Here is a 19984-nt window from a genome sequence, read left to right as displayed (position 1 = left end):
TACTTGGTAAGGGAGGAACAGAGAAAAATGAGTCTGTACCATCCTGTTTCCCTTCTGCATTTATATGTGAATATATATTTTGATAAGAGAGAAGTAATCTTTTACACTGTTATCATAAATCTGTGTGCTTTAATGTACTCAGTAACTCTATTAAAATATAACGAATGAACTTATTAGAAAAAATATGAGAAGAAAACATCAAAAATCTTTCATGATTTTCTTTTGGTTGATAGGATTATGGGTCATTCTTATTTTCTGCTCTATTATATTTTTTAACATCTTTATTGGAGTATAACTGCTTTACAATGTTGTGTTAGTTTTTGCTGTATCACAAAGTGAATCAACTATATGCATATGTATAACACCATATCCCCTCACTCTTGCGTCTCCCTCCCACGCTCTTTATCCCACCCCTCTAGATGGCTGCAAAGAACCAAGCTGATCTCCTTGTGCTATGCAGCTGCTTCCCACTAGCTATCTATTTTACACTTTGTAGTGTATATGTGTCAGTGTTACTCTCTCACTTTGTTCCAGCTTACTCTTCCCCCTTGCCATGTCCTCAAGTCCATACTCTACTTATATGTCTTTATTCCACTCCTTCTCCTAGGTTCATCAGAATCTTTTTTTTTTTTTAGATTCCATATATATATGTTAGCATACAGTATTTGTTTTTCTCTTTCTGACTTACTTCTCTCTGTATGACAGACTCTAGGTCCATCTACCTCACTACAAATAACTCAATTTTGTTTTTTTTTATGACTGAGTAATATTCCATTGTATATATGTGCCACTTCTTCTTTATCCATTCATTTGTCGATGGACACTTAGGTTGCTTGCATGTCCTGGCTATTGTAAATAGTGCTGCAATGAACATTGTGGTACATGACTTTTTTTTTTTTTTTTTTCGGTATGTGGGCCTCTCACTGTTGTGACCTCTCCCATTGCGGAGCACAGGCTCCGGACGCGCAGGTTCAGTGACCATGGCTCACGCGCCCAGCCACTCCACAGCATGTGGGATCTTCCCGGACCGGGGCATGAACCCGCATCCCCTGCCAGAGCAGGCGGACTCTCAACCACTGCGCCACCAGGGAAACCCATGACTCTTTTTGAATTATATTTTTTTCAGGGTATATGCCCAGTAATGGGATTTCTGGGTGATACGGTAGCTCTATTATTAGTTTTTTAAGGAAGGTCCCTACTGTTCTCCATAGTGGCAGTATCAATTTACATTCCAACAAACAGTGCAAGAGGGTTCCCTTTTCTCCACACCCTCTCCAGCATTTATTGTTAGTAGATTTTTTGATGATGGCCATTCTGACTAGTGTGAGGTGATACCTCATTGTACTTTTGATTTGCATTTCTCTAATGATTAGTGATGTTGAGCATCCTTTCATGTGTTTTGTCAATCTGTATACCTTCTTTGGAGAAATGTCTATTTAGGTCTTCTGCTCATTTTTGGATTGGGTTGTTTCCTTTTTTGATACTGAGCTCCATGAGCTGCTTGTATATTTTGGAGATCAATCCTTTGTCAGTTACTTTGCTTGCACATATTTTCTCCCATTCTGAGGGTTGTCTTTTCGTCCTGTTTATGGTTTCCTTTGCTGTGCAAAAGCTTTTAAGTTTCATTAGGTCGTATGTGTTTATTTCTGTTTTTATTTCCATTTCTCTAGGAGGTGGGTCAAAAAGGATCTTGCTGTGATTTATGTCAAAGAGTGTTCTGCCTATGTTTTCCTCTAAGATTTCTATAGTGTCTGACCTTATATTTAGGTTTTTAATTCATTTTGAGTTTATTTTGTGTATGGTGTTAGGGAGTGTTCTAATATCATTCTTTTACATGTAGCAGTCCAGTTTTCCCAGCACCACTTATTGAAGAGGCTGTCTTTTCTTCATTGTATACTCTTGCCACCGTTTTCAGAGATAAGGGGACCATATGTGTGGGTTTATCTCTGGGCTTTCTATCCTGTTCCATTGATCTATATTTCTGTTTTTGTGCCACTACCATACTGTCTTGATTCCTGTAGCTTTGTAGTATAGTCCAAAGTCCAGAAACCTGATTTCTCCAGCTCCATTTTTCTTTCTCAAGATTGCTTTGGCTATTTGAGATCTTTTCTGTTTCCATACAAGTTGGGAAATTATTTGTCCTAGTTCTGTGAAAAATGCCATTGGTAGCTTGATAGGGATTGCATTGAATCTGTAGATTGCTTTGGGTAGTATAGTCATTTTCACAATGTTGATTCTTCCGATCCAAGAACATGGTATATCTCTTCATCTGTTTGTATCATCTCTGATTTCTTTCATCAGTGTCTTATAGTTTTCTACATACAGGTCTTTTGTTTCCTTAGATAGGTTTATTCCTAGATATTTTATTTTTTTTTGTCACAGTGGTAAATGGGAGTGTTTCCTTAATTTCTCTATCAGATTTTTCATCATTAGTGTATAGGAATGCAAGAGATTTCTGTGCATTCATTTTATATCCTGCTACTTTACCAAATTCATTGATTAACTCTGGTAGTTTTCTGGTAGCATCTTCAGGATTCTCTATGTATAGTATCATGTCATCTGCAAACAGTGACAGCTTATTTCTTCTTTTCTGATTTGGATTCCTTTTCCTTCTCTGATTGCTGTGGCTAAAACATCCAGGACTATGTTGAATAATAGTGGTGAGAGTGGGCAACCTTGTCATGTTCCTGATCTTAGAGGAAAGGGTTTCAGTTTTTCACCATCGAGAACAATGTTGGCTGTGGGTTTGTCATATATGGCCTTTAATATGTTGAGGAAAGTTCCCTCTATGCCTACTTTGTGAAGAGTTTTTATCATAAATGTGTGTTGAATTTTGTCAACATCTTCTTCTGCATCTACTGAGATATTCATATGGTTTTTATCCTTCAATTCGTTACTATGCTGTATCACATTGATTGATCTTCATATATTGAAGAATCCTTGTATCCCTGGGATGAACCCCACTTGATCATGGTGTATGATCCTTTTAATGTGCTGCTGGATTCTGTTTGCTAGTATTTTGTTGAGGATTTTTGCATCTATGTTCATCAGAGATACTGGCCTGTAGTTTTCTTTTTTTGTGGCATCTTTTTCTGGTTTTGGTATCAGGGTGATGGTGGCCTCATAGGATGAATTTGGGAGTGTTCATCTCTCTGCCAGATTTTGGAAGAGGTTGAGAAGGAAAGGTGTTAGCTCTTCTTTAAATGTTTGAAAGAATTCGCTGGTGAAGTCATCTGGTCCTGGGCTTTTGTTTGTTGGAAGATTTTGAATCACAGTTTCAATTTCAGTGCTTGTGATTGGTCTGTTTATATTTTCTATTTCTTCCTGGTTCAATCTTGGAAAGTTGTGCTTTTTAAAGAATTTGTCCATTTCTTCCAGGTTGTCCATTTGATTGGCATATAGTTGCTTGTAGTAATCTCTCATGATCCTTTGTATTTCTGCAGGGTCAGTTGTTACTTCTCCTTCTTCATTTCTAATTCTGTTGATTTGAGTCTTCTCCCTTTTTTTCTTGATGAGTCAGGCTAATGGTTTATCAATTATATTTTTCTTCTCAAAGGACCAGCTTTTTGTTTTTTTGATCTTTGTTATTGTTTCCTTCATTTATTTTTCACTTGTTTCTGATCTGATTTTTATGATTTATTTCCTTTTGCTAACTTTGGGTTATTTCTGTTTTTCTTTCTCTAATTGCTTTAGGTGTAAGGTTAGGTTGTTTATTTGAGATGTTTCCTGTTTCTTGAGGTAGGATTGTATTGCTATAAACTTCCCTCTTAGAACTGCTTTTGCAGCATCCCATAGGTTTTGGGTCATCGTGTTTTCATTGTCCTTTGTTTCTAGTTATTTTTTGATTTCCTCTTTGATTTCTTCAGTGATCTCTTGGTTATTTAGTAGCATATTGTTTAGCCTCCATGGGTTTGTATTTTTTACAGTTATTTTTCTGTAATTGATATCTAGTCTCATAACATTGTGGTCAAAAAGATACTTGATTCGATTTCAATTTTCTTAAATTTACCAAGGCTTGATTTGTGACCTAAGATATGGTCTATCCTGGAGAATGTTCCATGAGGACTTGAGAAGAAACTGTATTCTGTTGTTTTTGCATGGAATGTTCTAAAATATCAGTTAAGTCCATCTTGTTTAATGTGTCATTTAAAGCTTGTGTTTCCTTATTTATTTTCATTTTGGATGACCTGTCCATTGGTGCAAGTGGGGTGTTAAAGTCCCCTACTATGATTGTGTTACTGTAGGTTTCCCCTTTTATGGCTGTTAGCATTTGCCTTATGTATTGAGGTGCTCTTATGTTGCGGGCATAAATATTTACAGTTGTTATATCTACTTCTTGGATTGATCCCTTGATCATTATGTAGTGTCCTTCTTTGTCTCTTGTAATAGGCTTTATTTTAAAGTCTATTTTGTGTCATATTAGAATTGCTACTCCAGCTTTGTTTTGATTTTCTTTTGCATGGAATATCTTTTTCCATCACCTCACTTTCAGTCTGTATGTATCCCTAGGTCTGAAGTGGGTCTCTTGTAGGCAGCATATATATGGGTCTTGTTTATGTATCCATTCAGCCAGTCTATGCCTTTTGGTTGGAGCATTTAATCCATTTACATTTAAGGTAGTTATCGATATGCATGTTCCTATTACCATTTTCTTAATTGTTTTGGGTTCGTCATTTTAGGTCTTTTCCTCTCTTATGTTTCCTGCCTAGGGAAGTTCCTTTAGCATTTGTGGTAGAGCTCATTTTGTGGTGCTGAATTCTCTTACCTTTTGCTTGTCTGTAAAAATTTTAATTTCTCCATTGAATCTGAGTTAGATCTTTGCTTTGTAGAGTAATATTTGTTGGAGGTTTTTCCCTTCATCACTTTAAATATGTCCTGCCACTCCCTTCTGGCTTGCAGAGTTTCTGCTGAAACATCAGCTGTTAACCTTATGGGGATTCCCTTGTATGCTATTTGTTGTTTTTCCCTTCCTGCTTTTAATATTTTTTCTTTGTATTTAATTTTTGATAGTTTGATGAATATGTGTCTTGGTGTGTTTCTCTTTGAGTTTATCCTGTCTGGTACTCTCTGAGCTTCCTGGACTTGATTGACTATTTCCTTTCCCTTGTTAAGGAAGTTTTCGACTATAATCTCTTCAAATATTTTCTCAGACACTTTGTTTTCCTCTTCTTCTTCTGGGACCCCTATAATCTGAATGTTGGTGTGTTTAATCTTGTCCCAGAGGTCTCTGAGACTGTCCTTCATTCTTTTCATTCTTTTTTCTTTATTCCGTTTCCTGGCAGTTATTTCTATCATTTTATCTTCCAGGTCACTTATCCATTCTTCTGCCTCAGTTTTTCTGCTATTGATTCTTTCTACAGTATTTTTAATTTCAGTAATTGTGTTCTTCATCATTGTTTATTTGCTTTTAATTCTTCTAGATCCTTTTTAAATGTTTCTTGTATTTTCTTCATTCTGTTTCCGAGATTTTGGATCATTTTTACTATTGTTACTCTGAATTCTTTTTCTTGTAGGGTGCCTATTTCGTCTTCATTTATTTGGTCTTGTAGGTTTTTACCTACTCTTTCATCTGTAACATACTTTTTTGTCATTTCTTTTTTTTTTTTTTTTTTTTTTTTGATGGGTGGTGCTATATTCCTGTCTTACTGGTTTTTTGGCCTGAGAGGTTCAGCACTGGAGTTTGCAGGAAGTTGGATAGAGTCAGGTCTTGGTGCTGAGATGAGGACCACCAAATGGCTTCACTCCAATTAATATTCACTGGAGTCTGAGTTTCTCTGTTAGTCCAGCAGTTTGGACTCAGAGCTCCCACCATAGAAGCTCTGGCCCAACCTCTGGCCTGCGAACCAAGATCCCACAAGCTTCATAGCATGGTGAAAAAAGAAAGAAAAAAAGAAAGAAAGAAAGAAAGAAAGAAAGAAAGAAAGAAAGAAAGAAAGAAAGAAAGAAAGAAAGAAAGAAAGAAAGAAAGAAAGAAAAACAAAAGAGGATTACAGTATCAAAGAATAAAAAACAAAATAAAATTAGAAAGATAAAAAATATATTAGGAAAAATAAAACATTATAGTTTTATGCAGCAAGGTAAAATAAGACCACAACAGAAAAAAGAAAAAAGAAAGGGTGTGTGTGGGGGGGGGGGGGGTAACAAGCCAAAAGGAGAGAACAATAACAAAGTATAAAGAATAAAATAAAATTAGAAAAATAAAAGATTTATTAGGAAAAATAAAAATATAAAAGAATCAACAACAATGAATCAACAAGGTAAAACAGAACCCCAGTCTAAAAGAGGAAAAAGGAAAAAACAAAAAGCCTTGGTTATGGAGTGGAGTTTAGGTGGGAGTGGAATTTAGACAGGGGTGGGGTTTAGCCTGGGGTGGGACTTAGGGTGGGGGGATGACCTTTGAGGGTGGCATGGGGCCTATGTTCAGGACCCACTTAGTGGGAAAAGGCCTTGGGGGTGGGGCCTAGGCAGGGCGATGTTCAAGTGTGGGGCGGGGCCTCTGCTTAGGACCTCCATGGAAGGGGAGAGGCAGCATGTGGAAAGGAGGGCCTCTGGAGTGTGGAGTTCCAGAGTTTGGAGGTAGAGTTCTGAGTGAGGGTATGTGGGTGGGATTTAGGCCCAGCACATTGGAGAGGGTCTCCGAGTGTAGAGGTAAGGCCCTGAGTGGGGGTGTAGGGGCGGGGCTTGGGTTCTGGGCAGAAAGAGGGAGGCTCTGAGAGCAGAGGATTAGACCTGGGAGCCCAAGAGGCTCCCCAGTGCCTAAGTGGACAGGGAAAGCGCTGGCCACATTCCCTTCCATTCCTTCACCCCCCCCCCACCATCTCCCCCAAGGTCTCCCCCATTGCTGCTGGACCCATAACCATGAGTGGGTCCTGTTGCATGTAGGAACCCCTCCCCTCCCCCAGCCACCCATCAGGGGTGTTGGTCCCATAGGTCCAGCCTTTACTTTTGCTCCCCCTTCCCTCCTTCCCACTCCCTCAGGACCCGCGTGGCTAGACGGGGCCTTGGTGGGCAGAGGATCAGGTCCGGGATCTCAGCAGCTTCCTGGGGCCCCAAGTGGGCAGGGGAAACCTGACCACACTCCATTTTGATCCTGTGTCCTCACAGTGGTTCCCCAACTTCCCCCTTCAGACATGGGATCCCTTCCCCTCCCCCAGCCACCCCTCGGGGGAACCGGTCCTGTCCCACCTCCACTTCTCCTCCCCCTTCACTCCCCCCAACCCCCACGTCCTACCCAGTCACTGAGGGTTCCTCCTGTCCCCTTAGGTGTCCATGGACCCCCACCAGTTGTGAGGAGTTCCCCTAGTTGTGAGGAGATGTGAACTCCACGTCTTCTTAGTAAGCCATCTTGACTCTGCCCTCCCAACTCCATTTGCTCTATTATTTTTTGTATGTTCTAATTTTTTTTAATCAATGAACTATATTATTTATTTAGATAACTATTATTTATCAAAGAGGAAAAAAGAGGCATGAGAAAGAGATATGTATTAAGCATGGCTAGCTCATAAATCACTGAGGAATAGTAAAAATAATAGCATCAATGTTTTTTATTTCTAGGAAGTGGGCTCATGGCTTTCTGTGCATCAATACTTAACTGGATAACATCTTCAGAACTCTTGTTAGCCATCTAAAAAAGATAAAGGCCTCTAAAATCACAACAAATGTAGCCCTAGAGGGCAGTGGGAAAGGGTGGTTATTTTAATAAATAACCTGGGTCAATTGAATGTCCATCCATAGGGGAAAAATACAATATCTCAATCCATATCTCTCACTGCACACAAAAGTCAACTCTAGATGAACTTCAGATCTGCAGGTAAAAGGTAAAACAATAAATCTTTTAGAAGAAGCATTGAAAAATCTCTTCAAGATCCTAAAATAGGGAAGTATTTCTTAAATATGGCCTCAGAATCAATAACCGTAAAAGAAAAATTATTAAATTAAACTCTTAAGAATGTCCATCAGACACCAGTTAGAGAATGAAAATCAATCCACAGATTGGGAGAAAATATTTGCAAATCAATAAGAGAAAGACAGAAAACCCAAACTGAAAAATGAGCAAGAATCCAGAAAAGAGGATGTCAAAATGACCAATAAACATATGATAAGATATTCAACATTTTTAGTCTTTAGATAAATGCAAATTCAAATCACAATTGATATAACTGCATGCTCATCAGAATAGCTAAACTGAAAAACAGACAATATCAAATATTGGTGAGGATATAAAGTCAATAAACTCTCATAAATTGCTGGAGGCAGTGTACATTAGTACAACTACTTTGGAAATTCTTCAAATTTGTGTTTGTACAAGTACAACTATTTGGGGATTCTTATTAAAGTTGAACACAGGTATATCCTATCTCAACAGTTTAAATCTTATTTGTACATTCAAGAGAAATATTTACATATATTCACTGCAAGATATATTCAGTATAAAAAATATTCATTGCAGCTCCACTCAAATAACCTCAAACTGAAAACTACCCAAATACCCATCAATCGTAGAACTAATAAATACATTATAGTATAATCAGACAGTGGAATCCAATACTACAGTATGAATGAGCAAACTACAACTATTACCACAATATGGATGTACTGTATAAATATGGCACTAAGTGTAAGAAGTCAGATGCAAAAAGTACACACTATCTGATTACATTCTATAATGTTTGGAAACAGGTAAAACTTATCTATAGTGTCAGAAGTCTGGATAGTGATTATCCTTTGAAGGAGGAAGCACCTAGAAGAGGGGACAAAAGTGGTTGTTCTGAGATGTTATTAATGCTCCATTTATTGATTTGGATTCTGGTTATATGAGAGTGCTTACATTTGTGAAAATTAATTGAGTTTATTTTTTATATTCTTTTTTGTATGTTATTTAATAAAAATATGACTATATTTTCACATATAATAGAATTTTAATAAAGATAAAATCAAATAAAACAACTATATTTTAGATAGGATTTGTATTCAGTTTTAGTTTTTTATGCAATTCCTGCTTCCCCAGGCCACAGAAAGGGAGGGGACAATAATCAAAGGGTAGAAACTGGTGACAGATGCTCTTCACTCTCTTAGCCACTATCCTGGAGTGAGGCTTAGGAAACACATCTCATGCTTCTTCTCCTTTAATCTTTTTTTTTTTTTTTACATCTTTATTGGAGTATAATTGCTTTACAATGGTGTGTTAGTTTCTGCTTTATAACAAAGTGAATCAGTTATACATATACATATGTTCCCATATCTCTTCCCTCTTGCATCTCCCTCCCTCCCACCCTCCCTATCCCACCCCTCTAGGTGGTCACAAAGCACCAAGCTGATCTCCCTGTGCTATGTGGCTGCTTCCCACTAGCTATTTTACGTGTGGTAGTGTATAAATGTCCATGCCACTCTTTCACTTTGTCACAGCTTATCCTTTCCCCTCCCCATATCCTCAAGTCCATTCTCTAGTAGGTCTGTGTCTTTATTCCTGTCTTACCCCTAGGTTCTTCTTGACATTATTTTTTCTTAAATTCCATATATATGTGTTAGCATATGGTATTTGTCTTTCTCTTTCTCACTTACTTCACTCTGTATGACAGACTCTAGGTCCACCCACCTCATTACAAATAGCTCAATTTCATTTCTTTTTATGGCTGAGTAATATTCCATTGTATATATGTGCCACATCTTCTTTATCCATTCATCTGTCTATGGACACTTAGGTTGCTTCCATATCCTGGCTATTGTAAATAGAGCTGCAATGAACATTGTGGTACATGAATCTTTTTGAATTATGGTTTTCTCAGGGTATATGCCCAGTAGTGGGATTGCTGGGTCATATGATAGTTCTATTTTTAGTTTTTTAAGGAACCTCCATACTGTTCTCCATAGTGGCTGTACCAATTCACATTCCCACCAGCAGTGCAAGAGTGTGGTCTCAAAATAAAGTCTGTTTTGTCTGATATCAGTACAGCTACTCTGACTTTCTTTTGCTTACTCTTTGCATAGCACATCTTTTTCCATCCTTTCATTTTCAACCTATTTGTGTCTTTGAAAAAGTGTGTCTCCTGTAGACAGCTGTGTTGTGCATTGTAACAAGCTACTAAATATTAGAGCCATGAGAACAAAGAAGACCAAAATTTATAATGGCATTTGTGGGAATTTGTCTAAGAACACTTAGTAATTTTAATCCAGTTTTATTTCTTTATGGTTCTTAACAAAAAGGGAAATATGTACAGAGGGCTTCAATCCAGAGCCTTCCTACCTTTTTTCTTTTTTTAATGAGCTTCTAACATGAGCTTTTTTTCTTTATTTCTTCACACGGATTCACGTTACTGTCTAGTATCCTTTATTTCAGTCTGAAGGACTCCCTTTAGTAGTTCTTGTGGCAGTAGTGAATTATCTCAGTTTTTACTTATCTGGGAAATGTCTTATTTTTAAAGGGTAGTTGGATATAGAATTCTTAGTTAATAGTACTTTTCTTTTGCCCTTTGAATATGTCATCCCACTGACTTCTGGCCTCAATGGTTTCTGACAAGAAGTCAGCTGCTAATTTTAATGAATATCTCCTATACATGATGAGTTATTTCTTTCTTGTTGCTTCAGAAATCTCTTTGTCTTTCAACAATTTGATTATGATATATCTAGGTGTGGATGTCTAACATTGCCAATGATACTTGTGTTGACTTTACTGATTTTACTATGGAAGTAAAGTCTGTTACCAATAAAGTCCCAGTTCTTTTCATAAGTTCCTCAAAGAGTAGCCTTGTGTTACATTAGACCTAAGCACATATGTACATCTGTATCTTTCTTCAGTGACATCCAACCACAATGAGCTGACCACACCTGTTACCCCAGGTGAAAGTCAATCCCTTTGATTTTTCACCTATCATCTGAGTTACTTTCTTCATAGGGTTGGGGCTAATTTTATCTCCTCTTTTTTGAGTTTCAACAAGATGTTCTCCAAATGTTCTCTGCTAGTCTTCTAAGGAAAAATCAATTGTCCTTAAGTGAATAAAACTCTTGTTGTCATACACAGAATTATGGAGGTAGGCTTGACGACTTGACACTCCTTCCTCTCAATGACCACTTTTCTTCAAGTTCTTTCTTACTAGGAGAAGATGGTAACTTCAAAAACTAAAGGAGCTGTTGAAGTGAATTGAGAATATTGTGTCTCAATAGGATGTAATTACATTGTGGAAGAAATGAAAATGTATCACAGTAGTAAAGAGACATAAATTAGGAAGAAGGACAGGGCCATCTGCTTTCATTCTTCACTGACTTCATTCCTTTCTTCTCTTCTTATCAATGGCAAAGTTCAGTGAGTCCATATTTTGGTGAACTATCTTTCAAAATAGTTGTGCTAAGTGATACATTCAACTTTAACTCTCCCATTTGGAAAGAGATTGAGTGTAGTAAGATAGTGGCATGGAATTTGGAGCATTACGGATTCTCAAAATGGAAAAATAAACAGATTTTAATGACTTTCACACTAAACCCTGATCCGAGGCATTGGTTTACAGAGCATATAATTCTTTTTCACTTTCCTTAGGGAGACTGGGTATGTTCAGATGACTAATATTCCCCTTCTATCAAGTCTATCAAAAAATTGCTAGTACAAGGGAGAGCAAACAACAACCAGACGACTAAATGAGGAAGTGTGTCATGGTATCTCTCTCTTGCACTTGACTCTTTTGTGTTTTGTTTAGTTTTGTTTTTAACTGCAATAATGGCTATTTCCAGGAACACTAATTTGCCAAATTATTGACGAACTTAATAAAAATGGGGTAGTAAGACATATTAAGCAGAGATTACAACATCAACACTAAAGTATAATTTACAGTGATCTTGTGTTCTTTATTCGATTCAGGATTCTTTCACAGATAGATGTGATTGCTGAGGGAGGAACTCAATATGTCTGGGCACCAAGAGTTGTTATCAGTCTGGAAGACTTGTATATATGTTTTTATACCACAGTGGGTCATCTAATATGACTGCTTGGATCTCCTTACCTTACCGTGGTTAGAGAAATGCTTTGTTGCCAAAACTATTACCTTTAAACAGTGCCTGTTTAATAAGCTTGGTACACAAACCAGAGAAATTTTAGGTACTATCATAACTGTCTGGAAGGGCTACCCATGATTGCAATTGGTCATTGCAAAAACTACAAATCTGCAATTTATAACATTGGCGTTTGTCCTGAGATTAAGGTAACATTTAAAAATATAGGCAAAAGTGAGCACCTCTTACAGTATATTCTAGTCCTTCATCAGATTAACATTATGGATCATCCCATTGATAAAGATGTGGATAAACTGAAGAGGACAATGAAAAGAGCCCTGAAGGTGATTAAAGAAGTGAAAACAGATCTTACGTGTAAATATTAAAGGAATAGGGCATATTTAGCTTAGAGATGAGAAACCCAAGGGAAGTCTTGAGCACTAATTTAAAATTTATTAAAGATGTTATGAGGAGCACACCTAACAGTTATTCTTTCTGTTCATGGAGGACAGAATGAGAAAACAGATTTAACTGCTTATTTTCTTCTTATTATTATTTTACTTGCTGATTAACTACTTAACTAGATATTAATAGAATTTATTTCCCATTACCTAAATCACTCCCTGGCAGTAATTTGGACCCTAAGGGTTGTACATTAATTTTTTTCACAGCTCAGGGACACCATTTAGTACTCTTGAGCAGTAGCATTAGGTACTAAATAGTATAGGGTGACCTGAAGCTGGCTCACTGATCATTTAGTTATAGATCAAAAACTGACTTTAAGAGATCATCCGGTCCAGGATCCTGAGGGGAATAATGCATCATACAAAGCATAGGTTTTATTCTCTTCTTGAAGCTCTCCAGGGATGGACACGCCACACCCTTTCTCACTAATGAGAAAGGAACACACACATACACTAACTGATACATAAATTCATTACATACATTTACGGCTCACAAGAAAGCAGCATGTTAAAGGCTAATGATGAGAGAGTGGAGAGTGGAGGGAGATGAATAAAACAAAAATCCATCGCTTCTTTTATAAAATGAACAGCTTAATAAATAGTGAATGCAGAGGACATGTTTTATGAAGCTCATAAGTCAAATTTTTCGTTCTTTTCACACGATCCAAATTTATGTAAACGCTGTAAGAAACTTTAATTCATAATTAGTTAAAAGTCACATTTACACGCTATGCCTACATATCACTTCAGACTGGCCAAAAGTGCAGCTTAAAGTTTAAATAGCAAAAATAACTAGTGTTATCGTGTCTAGAAGTAGAGCTTTAAGGAAACTGGCAGATTCTCCTTCCGAAGGGAATTGAACCACTATATTTCATTTTATTAAATCATTAATATTTCTGTTTTTTTCCAATAAGAGATATGTGAAATTAATTTATGCTGCAAGAGGGAAATGAATCCTGTGAAGTTTGATATCTTCAGTCATACATCAAATTTTTAAAATTAAAATACTATTTAGAATCTTTTGCACCACGATTTGAAAATCACTGTTCTGTGCCAGCATTATTTCTTCTATTTATGAATGAATGTAGGTGGTATCTATAATTCCAACTTTCTGTTTTGGGAGTTCCACCTCCAGGCTGTTCTGCTATCTCAGTATGTCAGAGAACTAGTTCCTAGCTTGCTGCACTCCATTTCTTTCTGACAGCCAAGAACTTTGATTTTTATAATGAGGTGTAAATCATAGAAAAGGGTTGTCTATAAAAGACTTCAGCAGAGATAAGAGCAGGAGTATGAGTTTATGCCAGTCATGCTGTAGGTTGAAAAAGAACATGAGAATTCAGGACACCATCAGAGATTAATGGGACTTCAGTTTATGTGTGTATCCTATTTCTGTATTCAATATACAGTGATGGTGACAATTAGCAGTGGTATATTTCATGTTTGGATCAATTTCTCCTATGATGGTTGTCAAGTGGGCTGTCTAACAGACAGAGGCATGGCATAATACACATGATAATCTTTAACATCCTCTTGTGATTTCCACAAAGCAAGGAGAAAGCAATAAGGGAATATTCTCCCTTCCTGATCACAAACACCTGAGCATAATCATAGCATGACATCACTGTAAGGACCCTAGACATGCAGAACAGAAAAGGAGTGTTTAGAATTTTGGTAAAAAGAAAGTAAGCCTCATTGAGATGAAAAAGTTGTCTCTGTCCTAACTGATGGAGAAGAGAAAGGTTTTATTTCAGGATTTAAGTGTGGTATTGATACTTTTGGCATTTAGTCAGCTTCTTATTTTATTATTATCCTTGAATACATTTTCCTATTTAGTATCTCAGAGGATGGTTAGAAAGAAAATGAACAAATGGGATGTATCCCTAGTCGGGATTCCTGTTCTCTCTCCTTCTCTAGCCCCAGTGAATTTTTATCAGGTAAAACTGGGTTAGCATCAATATGGTGTCAGTGTAGACCTGAATGCTCATATCTTCAATTGACCAATCAAGTAAATTATAGCATTTATTCATAAAATAAAATTGAATTGATATGTAATGTGATAGCTATAGAATCCCAAAAGCCAGATAAAAATTTTGTCCAAAATATATATTCAGGTAGTTGTGTACAAAATATAAAACACTCACACAGAATGATAAATATCTAGATATTTTGCTCATTTAACACCAAGTATCCAGATATTTCAGAAATATCCAGGTAACTGATGAGATGTTTCTATACTCCATGCAGATATTTGGCAAAATTTATTGATGTATTTGTTCATGAAACAATTACATGGAGGTATGCAATCCTTTGTCACCTGAGATACGTTTGGGTAGTAAGAGGGACATAGGTCTTAGAAAATTATACACATTTTCTCTTTCCATTATATGTCTCATATGTTCACAATTATTCTTTACCATGATCAAGTTTTAATATTAATATCTTATTAGTCAAGATTAGGGTTAGGTTCAGGAAGTGGGGATGGATAGGATCTTCTATCTTCTATCTGGCTTATATCACCACTTGGATAACCTTCAAGCCCATTGGCTCAGATGCTCTATCTATACATTTATTTGACTCTTAAATAACAATTTGACAAACTCTAATGTTGATGACGAGGTTTACAATGATGATTCACAAGAAAAACCTATTTGCTTCTCTATATGTGCTTGTTTGCACATCATTCCTCTGGTTGGATTAGTGAGCAGAAGGAATTGTAAAACCACAGGGGAACGGTTTAAGTGGGATAATGCAGACATTCAAGAATGATTAACAGTAATTTCACAAAGGTAGAAGGTAAGCTGCTCATTTTTATGAAATGGAACAAATGTGTTTGGAATGATTAACGAAGTAAGACACGAAAAAAAATTTAAAATGTAGCCACTCAATTCTATTTGGGTAACAAATCATATGAAATATAAATGCAGATTTTCCCCCCAATTCATGTATTTTTAATGTTAAACTTCAGCTAGACTGTGGCAAACAACCTGCACAGAACATAAAAACCACAGTGCTTAAATGCCAGCTATCCCACTCAGTTAAAAGGCAGTTTATATGATGTGTACTTTTCTTGAATTTTTTTATCTCACAGAAACCAGCATAAGTCAATGCTTATCAATAGTATTTGAATAAAGCCTAGACCACCTTCCGCAGCTAATAGGTCAGACAAGACACTTAAATCCTGAAAGCTTCCAATTATCTTGTAAAATAAAGAAAATTCATTTATTCATGCATTCGTTCATTCCTTCCACATATATCTAACCTTTATTTTATGCAGAGCACTATCTTCAGTGTTGTGAGAAATGCAAAGGAATCTATGTAAAGTGTTGTCCTACAGAAGCTGGGCAAGGAGATGTCTATTCAAAATACTTTTGTTACTATCCAGAGGTACTTGTTTTTTCCGTCACTTATGCTAGGTAGGGACCAGTTTTAATTTCTGGAATGCTGCTACTACAGCTTTCTGAAACAACTTTCAATAACTACCCTTTCCTCTTTGTTTCCTTGCATCTGCTCACGGGTAGATGGACCAAAGAACTTCTTTGAAAGCGCTGTGTCTATACCTCCCTAGTACAGCACCCCACATGGTAGCTTTGCTCTATCATTACCACACTCTGATCCATGGATCTGAAGACCACGATGAGGGTACTCTGGAGCTTTGGCAATATGAGAACTGTTCATTCCTAGGAAGGTTCAGGATTGTCTTTGAACCTTAAATCTTTGTTTAAAAAAATGTGGTGCATGGACAAGTAGTATGGGCATCACTTGAGAGCTTCTTACCAAAGGGGTATCTCAGGTTACACATGAGATGTAATGAATCAGAATCTGCAATTATATGCAAGTTGAGGTTTGAGCACTATAATAAACTAACAAAAGATAAATGAGTTGAAAGAGCTCTCTTTTACATTCTTTTTTATTTTATCTTATATTGGAGTATATTTGATTTACAATGTTGTGTTAGTTTCAGGTATGCAGCAAAGTGATTCAGTTATACATATACATATATCTATTCTTTTTCAGGATCTTTTCCCATATAAGAATATTGAGTAGAGTTCCCTGTGCTATACATTCTTAATTTGAGTTCAGATTAATTAAGGCACAGTTGATCAGAATATGGTTTAATGAACTCTTATTTTCAATGCAATGCAGACAATTTAGGATAGGGATTGTATCTCTCAGGATATTATTATATCTCAGATTATATTTGTTTCCCAAATGCCCAGAACAATGCTGACATACACTAAATAGATATATGTTGAATGAGTTTATATGGCCTGCCCAGCATCAAGTATAAAATTCTCTCTATGCACAGTATATGCTTGTTGACTACAGATTTGAGAGAGAAATTTGGTATTTCAGCTTTCATTTCCCAATGCCTAAAAATCTATCAATGCCTTCTATCTGTTGAATTCTTATATAAGTGCATCCCATTCAATCTGTAATATTTATTGAGCTCTGCATCTATTCCCTTTACCAGGAACTTGGAATTAAAGAATGAAAAGAGATTTTCCTTGCCCTCAGCGTGTTTATATTCTAGCTCATCGGCAGTTATAAAACTATGCTGTAATAGAGGGATATATAAAGTACAATAGACACGTAGGAAGATAATTTAATATTTCTGGAGTACACCAAGAATGGCTTCACAGAAACGATGTCTGAATTGAGACTTGATGGATGAGTAAGTACTAAAGTCATAAAAGTTTGAGAGCATTCTAGGTGAAGGAGTTGAGGTGTAAGAGAGCTTATAAGATAACTTATTTCTGGTGTTTATGCAGAAAGGATGATGAAAGGGACAAGAGACTGCACAGAAAGGCAATGGCCTGACCAAGCAGACCCTTGCGTGACTAACCAATGGGTCTATTTATCATTGAGTAGACAATGTGGGAGCCATTGACACATTCTGGAACAGAATGTGAGGTGATCAGATGCATATTTTAGAAGGTGTGGGGAGGGAAGAGGAAGGCTTGCCATCAGAGTCAGAGATACTAACTATAGGAGACAATAGCAAGAGTCTACGTAATTAAAATGATAAGAACACGGGCTGTGACAGTGACGATGAGAGTGGAGAGGAGGGAAAGAAAAGAACTATTCTCAGGAGGTATAAAAGTGAGGGGGACTGTAGAGTTACCTATATTTATTCAGCTTGGCCAAAGTGAGAGTGAATTTCTCTTGGCAGAATTATTTTCATTGGTGGAATGAATAACTACTCATCATTTCCCTAAAGTAAAAAGAAGCAATGGCCTCCTGAGGACCAAAGTTATGTTTAGTCTAAGAACCTAGAGGATAATATCAAGAAGTTCAGAATCAACACAAAAATGGAGAGACCCAGGCTACTTGTCATGAAAATCTAGGCAGAGAAATTATCCTGAAAGGCACTGTCAAGACTAGCCTGCAATATAAGAAAACTGGCTGAGTTATGATTGATTTATTTCCTTTACAAGGAAAGCAAATATGAACAAGACTTTCCTCACAGGTAGGTAGGTTCCATTATTGCTTTTACATGATATGATTTAAGGAATGACTTCAAAAGCCTTCCCTGTCCCTGTCCTTACTGATGTCCCAAATTCTCATCATTAGAAGAGCCATGCATTTGGAGTAACAAGTCGTCCATGCCGGGAGAAAACACTGAAAATATCCCTGCTCTGTTGAGACATGATAGAGGGTCAGGAAAAGTGAACCCAGATCTCATGTGGAATTACAGAAATGTACCAGAGCATGAGAAGCCCTTTTTCTGTATTTCCAATTAGAGCGTGGTTTAATTAGAGGATAGCTAGTCAGACTATGGCTTAATGAGATCTAACTCAGAGTTTCTCAAATGTTAATGTCCTTACAGAGGTCTGAGGATCTTATTAAAATGCAGATTCTGACTCAGTAGTTTTGCGATGAGACCCATCTCAACAAGAGATGTGTTTCTAAAAGCTCCTGGTGACGTTATGTTGCAAACACTGGCTTAAAACAAAACACCAGGAAGTGAGGAGTAAGGTGACCAGAAGTTAACAAATCAGTTACCTCCCAGGTCTCTGAAGGAGATGAGACACAGGGCGGGTAGTTTGGACTGTGTTAGGGATAATGTGGGTAGAAGGATGTATTGCCTTCATACTTCCTTCACATAAAGAATGCCTCTGAATGCCATTCATTTATATGGCAAAGAGAAACTGGTTCCTTTGAGTGTTGCTTTATTGAGAGTAGGGTATAAAGGCACAGATATCCTTTCTATGCATGACTAGTTTATAAACAAAATGTCTCAAGATGATTTAAAAAAATCTATAACCAGATTCACAAATCAATATACTGTAAGAAAATAAAAATGAAAAGAAACTATTTACAAAAGTAAGACAGAGAACTGGGGGTGATTTAATAGAATCCCCACCTCAAATATACCTCATTATACACCACTTACTTGCATATTTTCAGCTGAACTCACTTTTATTTTTTTGGACAGTTGAAATAATTGCTCACATTTTCCACTTCATATAGACACATCCTGATTGTAATTAGAAGAAATGCATCTGGTTGAATATAATCCAAAGCATAAAGCTGAAATGAAGACATTAGCTATAGGCGACAGAACACTTTAAGGTACAATTAAAAGATTGGCTCTGGCTATGTTTGTCATTGTCCCTTCTTGCATAAAAAATACTGGTTTACTTATTTATTTTTCTTTTTTTTTTTTTTTTGCGGTACGCGGGCCTCTCACTGTCGTGGCCTCTCCCGTTGCGGAGCACAGGCTCCAGATGCGCAGGCTCAGCGGCCATGGCTCACAGGCCCAGCCACTCCGCGGCACGTGGGATCTTCCCAGACCGGGGCACAAACCCGCATCCCCTGCATCGGCAGGCGGACCCTCAACCACTGCGCCACCAGGGAAGCCCAATACCGGTTTATTTTTAATGAAAGATAAAATTTTACTAAATGTTGACACTTTGGACAGAGACAGTGCTAACAAATGGAAATTTCACCTGGCCTGAATTCCGCCTATAAAAAACTCTTTTTCATTAAGTATAACAGTCACTTTATCAGCTTATTTAGTTATTTTATATTTTAAATAGATTAAAAATATGTGACCACATCAAATTACCTGGCTTTGAAAATTAAGCCCCTGGGGCTTCCCTGGTGGCGCAGTGGTTGAGTCTGCTTGCCGATGCAGGGGACACGGGTTTGTGCCCCGGTCCGGGAGGATCCCACATGCCGCAGAGCAGCTGGGCCCGTGAGCCATGGCCGCTGAGCCTGCGTGTCCGGAGCCTGTGCTCTGCAACGGGAGAGTCCACGACAGTGAGAGGCCCGCGTACCGCAAAAAAAAAAAAAAAAAAAAAAGAAAGAAAATTAAGCCCTTGGCTGCTCCTGCCATATAGCCATTCTCTGAACTTGCTCCGCAGACAGACAGGCATAGTATAAAAAGAGGATTAAAACTGTCTTCTGTATCCTCAAGTTTATCAGGGATAACACAGAAATCTCCATCATTCATACAGCCTAGAGAGTTCTAAAGCATTAACAGTTTATCTGGCTTACATGTTATAAAAGCTAGAAAGTATATATATTTTAAACCAATC

At 37.2% G+C, this 19984-nt stretch overlaps 1 long non-coding RNA gene across 1 annotated transcript in view; it reads right to left on the bottom strand.

Moving 5' to 3' along the window:
* LOC141278604 (uncharacterized) overlaps positions 1-19057 on the bottom strand; it is a 41291-nt gene extending 22234 nt beyond the window's left edge. The window contains exon 1 of the long non-coding RNA XR_012331568.1: positions 18862-19057. This is a non-coding gene — a long non-coding RNA (uncharacterized lncRNA). The remainder of the gene's footprint in view (positions 1-18861) is intronic.
* Between the last annotated feature and the right edge of the window lie 927 nt (positions 19058-19984).

The sequence above is a fragment of the Tursiops truncatus genome, chromosome 4 (assembly GCF_011762595.2).
Source record: "Tursiops truncatus isolate mTurTru1 chromosome 4, mTurTru1.mat.Y, whole genome shotgun sequence".
Classification (NCBI taxonomy): domain Eukaryota; kingdom Metazoa; phylum Chordata; class Mammalia; order Artiodactyla; family Delphinidae; genus Tursiops; species Tursiops truncatus.
The sequence above is the reverse complement of the archived record's forward strand: the minus strand, read 5'-3'. Positions and strand labels throughout refer to the sequence as shown.